The 5896-nt window shown below is 37.3% G+C and overlaps 1 long non-coding RNA gene across 1 annotated transcript; it reads left to right on the forward strand.

The window, feature by feature from the left end:
* Nucleotides 1–1410: 1410 nt before the first annotated feature.
* Nucleotides 1411–4650, forward strand: LOC120333470 (uncharacterized). Its single transcript, XR_005568235.2, has 3 exons — nucleotides 1411–1554; nucleotides 3162–3210; nucleotides 4483–4650. It is a non-coding gene; the product is annotated as an uncharacterized LOC120333470 (long non-coding RNA).
* Nucleotides 4651–5896: the final 1246 nt, after the last annotated feature.

Genomic DNA, 5896 nt, shown 5'->3' on the forward strand with positions numbered 1-5896 from the left:
GCCTCGAGTTTTCTGACTGTTGAAATGCGTTAGATGATTGTTTATATGTTTTTTAGAGCGGTACCGAAATTGTAACAAAGTAATCGGATATACTTCAGATAAAATGGATTTTAAACCATTTATGCAAATGTTTTAAACAAAATTTAATCAATACGGTCGACGAATCCAATCTTTTAGACTTCATATAACGAAATGCATTGAAGTACATGGTTTATTGACCACTTATATTATATTTCTATAACATTTAAACTGCAAGATTGTTGTTGATCGTAGGAGCGAAAGCATGCAAAAGACAAAGGAATAAAGGTTGGCATCTTGCGCAAGAAGCAATTCTGTTTTTCCATATTTTCGATATCACAACATATATAATACTTTGCTTATGCGAACACTGGCCAAGTTATATTTCGATCGCATATTACGTTGCTTAACCTTTCGCCTTTTTTGTATTCGAAATATATTTATTGACAATACGGAATCGAACTATATGGCGAACGCTACAAAATTAAAACTCGCTGTAGCGCTGCTCTGTCCGTCTATTGATTCTTGCTTCATCTCACGTGATAGTTGTTGCGGTTACGTGAGAAGATTGCACTTTATGTTTATGCTAAAAACGCAAAAATGTTGGTGACAAAAGCCTGGATTCAAAGTAACGTCTCGAATAGGGCTGATGGGTGTTGGGTCTTCCTCGGACGAAGAAATTGCGCAAAGTTGAATCCTTGGCAATTTGGAGTGTGCAAAAATCTCTGACGCGGTAAGTGTTTGGGATATGCTCGGGTCACACTGATCGATGACCCCACATGATATTCTAACGGACGCCCTTCGAATTGACTACTGGGTTCATGAAGGTCAAAGTGTTTTAGTGCGAACTCTCCAAAGAACCGCTACTGGACTACGACGGGTATTCTGGTTTCCGGGAAATCATAGCAGCAGGATAGGACGCGTATTCTCTACTGGTCGGCTTGCTTCACCTACCGCCCAGAAGCCATTGGTTACATTTACCGATAAACAGGCGGGGCCGGACGCGTGGTTCGCAGCCACCATGATTATATTATTTGTACTTTTTGTTTATTTGCCTTCTATATCCAATAATACATGAAAACAATAGCTTTAATTGAAAGACTGCTTCAACTCGTGCTCTGAAATCCAAGCAGAATGCGCCAATCTTTTGACAATGTTGTAGAAAATTAAAAAAGGGTGAGTATCGTAAAAATATAAATGGACTAAAAAGATCGTACAGTCTTGAAAATAAACTATGTATATAACTACGGAGTCAAACTCAATATGGAGGTTATGATTTGGAGCGTAGCGCGCCCAGAAGAATAGCGATTTTTCGTTTTACAACAATGGCAATTCGCAAATTCGTGTTAACAGAATATGTAGCCTTGCATTGATATATTTGCTTGTTATTCAGTTTTAATTAAATAAAATTCTCCAGTCTCTAAAATCTTCATCCTGAGTCAAAATGAAGAACAAAATATTGAGAGTGTTCCTGATGTTGGCCGTTGCTTCAGTGATGATCCTCGTAACTACACGTAGAAGGCATGGTTGGCCAAGGTAAGTGTAAATAACAACGATAGCGAGACTTATACGTTTATTGTGAGCGAGCGTGCTACCGTCGCAAATATATCAAAACAATAAATTGCACATATTATTAGACGGAATCCAACAAAAATCTGGTCAAAACCGAGATTGGACAGGCAACGATTAGCATGTCTCCATGAGAGATGGAATCGTCTATATTCAAAGTTTCGTAGTCGGAGTCAAAATTTTGAGATTTTGAGGAGGTCTCGCGGGCCGTAGACGGAGAAAACTCAAAAGTGATCAAAACATCGCGAGTTTACTCACTTTAAATATATTTAAGAATGAAAGTTTATCATTCTAATCAGTTTTTCAAGGAAACTATATAAAGCCTTCAGTTATTTTAAATTTGCACCCCGAGAAATATCGTGGTATTTTCGGTATCTTTTCGGCGCCGCTCCAGAAGTATGTACAAACTAGGAGGTACCTAATTTTGTTCGCCTACTTTACATCAAGTTGTGTACAGGAACTGATTACTATGGGCAGGGGTGTATTCACTTGGCTAACATAAAACAGTCCCCGAACTAGCAATTGAAATAAAATAAGGAAAATCGGAATATAATTATGGCCTAACCCTAGCCTGGTGCATATACTACGGGAGTACCATTTTTCCCTCGTGTTTGGTTTCGTAATGTCGCTTAAAATTATATTCTTTCGTGACAAATATTACTTGAAAACGCACCAGACACTGTGGTTTAACGTTGTTGTGGGTAAGGAAATGCGTTTCCTCCCAATTTACCTCGGTCACCTTTTTTCTACACTCATTGTATGATGAATTGTTATTTTGAAAAAATATATTACTGGTAGCGTGAGCAGGCCTAGTTTTAATGTCTGAAAAAAGGCCGTTTAAGTTGGGACCTCGGACCCATATAAAAAAACTGGATCACGCGGCGCTAAATCAGCTCTGCGGTTTGTCACTGCTGTCAGTGTCACATGGCCAACGCTTGAAAATAGAGCAGTGTTTTGACTGAAATAAAGGCACAAAACGTCTTTTCAAATGAGGAGTTATTTGACGCGAGCTCATCTCATCGGCTTGGTACCGTCTGCACAAGACAACTCATTTTCCTTTTATCGATCACAGGACGTCATTCCCATGTAGGCACCGCACCGTATTGACGTTTATAGATACAATAATGAAATTCCATGATTTTAACGAACATCAATCCCGACATTGGGATTAGAAAAAGGACTATTCTAAGTTGGAATAGCTATAAAATAAATCGAAATTGTTCTGCTAAGAAATACAAATATCTGCCAATGGTTTAGTAGTGCACGTTAAAACTGTTCTACAGGCCGCACGGAATGTGTATAAAGTGGGCCGCGGTTTGGACTACTCTGTTCTAAGTAATGTCAACAACAAAAAAACTAAGTTCACTAAGCGTTCCTCTTAGTCTATTTAAAAAGGCTTGTCAATTCGAGTGTTTGATAAACGGTAACTCGGGTGGTGTCAATGATTCGATCCTACCGGTTGATATATGTATCCGCGTCAATACTGCTGAAGCTTGATGTAATAAATATATCTTCAGCTAACATATAAAACTACGTTTCATTTAACTTTTCAAATTCAATATTGTTATTTTTAGAGTGCAACCCTATTCGTGAATTTCCTGAAAGCTGCGTGGACTTTGTCAAGTAAGTGCAGTCAATTTCATTTTATTTGTTTTTCTTATCTTGAGGTTAGAGATATGAGCAATTTGGTCCTGAACCAAGCCAATTGCGGATTTATCAATATTAAAGCAGGGATTGAGATTCTAGTCCTTTACCTCCGCAAACAAATGTCCCACTCGAAATGTCACTCTAACACAGGGGTTTTCAAACTTTTGGTGGTATGAGGTCGTGATGAGATATTATTGGACTATTATTTACGAAGCCCCACAAAAAATTTAAAAATAAAAACATGTTTCTTAATTAAAGAATAATGTTCCTGGGTAAATTACTTTATTTAATGACGTATGCGATGGGATGTATTTCATGGTCTGTCTTTTAGAAAAAAATACACTTGACAAACACATTAAACAAAGCTGTAAGGCCGTTTTCTATTGGAACCTGAAGATAATGTCATATTCAAATTGCCGCCTCGTTGCCACATTCCGGCGCTACCGTTGTCAAATTTTATCAATGCAATAATAATTCTTAGCATTCCTTTACCCAGCCCCGGTACTTCGTATGGAGCACTTTGAAAATAGTAGTTCTTAACCCTTGCCGAACCCCTACGCTCTTTAACACGCTTCCCGTCGAACACTCTCGTAATAAATGGTTCAACTAGGATCCCAATGAGAACTTTATATTTGAATACCTAATTTTGTGCAAAGATATATGATTTTATAGTATAACCTTGGATATCGATTCTCTGTGTGTAAATAGATATTGTTGTGTCACAATGGTGTCGGCGGCAGAACCAGACGTTTGTTGTATAAATTATGCGGGTGAAAAGGCAAAAAACTGATATTGCAAAAATTTCAACTTCGGAGATCCGAAGGATACCTCGAAAAATATTGGTAGCTGAAGGTATTCGCTTATCAAACTACAAACTACACCCTATTGCGTTTCTACATTGTTTTGCAGAAATAGAGATACCGTCATATTGAGATTGTCCAGAATGGATGATGATAATTTTTAGCAAATCTCCGCAATGAAGTTTCAATTTTCCATAATTTATAACTCGGTGGAAATCAAATAAGCGTTGATTTTATATTGATATTTGCATACTTTCTGCCTATCTTTGTCTTATCCGTTACACGGAGGCACATTTTATTATTATATACTTGTCCCACTTTTCTGAGTTCATAGTAAGGAAAATGGTTGAAAAGGGAAAATGATGTGAGGTTTATTCAATTGGAACACGTGAGAAAAAATGGGTATTTTTGAGACACCCCTTTCAGTTTGTTCATGTCTTTTTTTCAGGGACTGCAAGGATGATTTAGCATCACGGACAAGATATATATAATCGGCCATTATAATCAAGAATCTAATCATATTGTGGATTGTATTGAATAAATAAAACTCATATATTCACGAGGTATTATTTCTCCAAATAAATTAGAATATGTTGTTGTATTCAACATGAATCTAGAGTATATATATATATAGTTGCATTAGAATGACAGACACTAGCTGACTAGCACAAAGCGTGGAGTAGTTGAATTGTGTAGAATGGATTTTTCGGATTTTGTTCAGTTTTATTGAGGTTTCCTTCAATATAATTACCGGAGGGCTTAAAAAGGTCAACGCTAGTTACTTAGCTTTGTCCATAAAACGATCAATTATGTAACGAACAACGGAGTGTGCGGTTGTGGTACCCGGTAAAACATTTCCGTTTGCGGGGGTTTCCACATTTATTCCGAGAGAAGAAATACGATAAGATTACTTAACCATATGATGAACGTCGGCATTTCGTCCGATCACCAGTTCATGTCGGGTATGAGATTTAACCAAATATTCGTTCCAGATACACTGACTTAACGGTGGATGAAGCTGTAACCGACCAGTGGTTACGGATAAGAACCTTGATTGAAATGGAGCAAAATTTTGCCATTGGGGCCGGAGTCGACATTTTCCAGGGTCGTAGTTCTAGTTTCAGATTTGTTATATTGATAATCAAGGTCAAGAAAGGCCAAAAGTAGTTTTTGTAATTTTACACACATTTAATCACGTTCTAATAAAAAGTACTAAGTCTAAAAGTCTAAGTAAAAGTACACACTTCAGTGCCTGTCAATTGGGGAATCGCCATAAGTTATCTGGTGGGTTCGATTCGAGATGTTTCCACTTGCCATGTACCATTTTTGGTCGTCTCATATAACTTTCATGTTCATTGGATGCTGTATGTGGTTCAGCTGCCAAAGCCATGCTCGTTTATAATCTATATTAAGAGTGTTCTAAATTTCCGACCTTAGAAATTAAATAAGATATTGAACCTTGGGTGTCGCTGCTCGATAACCAATCCTGGTTCCCCGCGACTTCCCTTCCCCGATAAAAAGGTGTTTTCAATTTTGTATTTTGTCAATTTCGTATGTTATTTTTTACTGGATGGAAGAAAATAACTTGAATATCACTACTACCGGTAACTAACTTCAATATATAATACATATATTACTAAAAGTTTATTATACCCCAACTTTTCGACGCTGTATCGTGATTGAACTAAACTTTCCGGGAACAAATTGATTGTCGTGCAGACTTAGGCTTGCACGTAATTTACTGATTTACGGAATTACGGAATTATTTGGAGTTACGGAAGGGAAGTTACGAATTACGTAAAGTCGTAATTATTGCATTGAAACGAGCTTTCTTCAAAGCAGTCAATTTCGTCGATTGCGAA

This window comes from Styela clava, chromosome 13 (assembly GCF_964204865.1).
Source record: "Styela clava chromosome 13, kaStyClav1.hap1.2, whole genome shotgun sequence".
NCBI lineage: Eukaryota > Metazoa > Chordata > Ascidiacea > Stolidobranchia > Styelidae > Styela > Styela clava.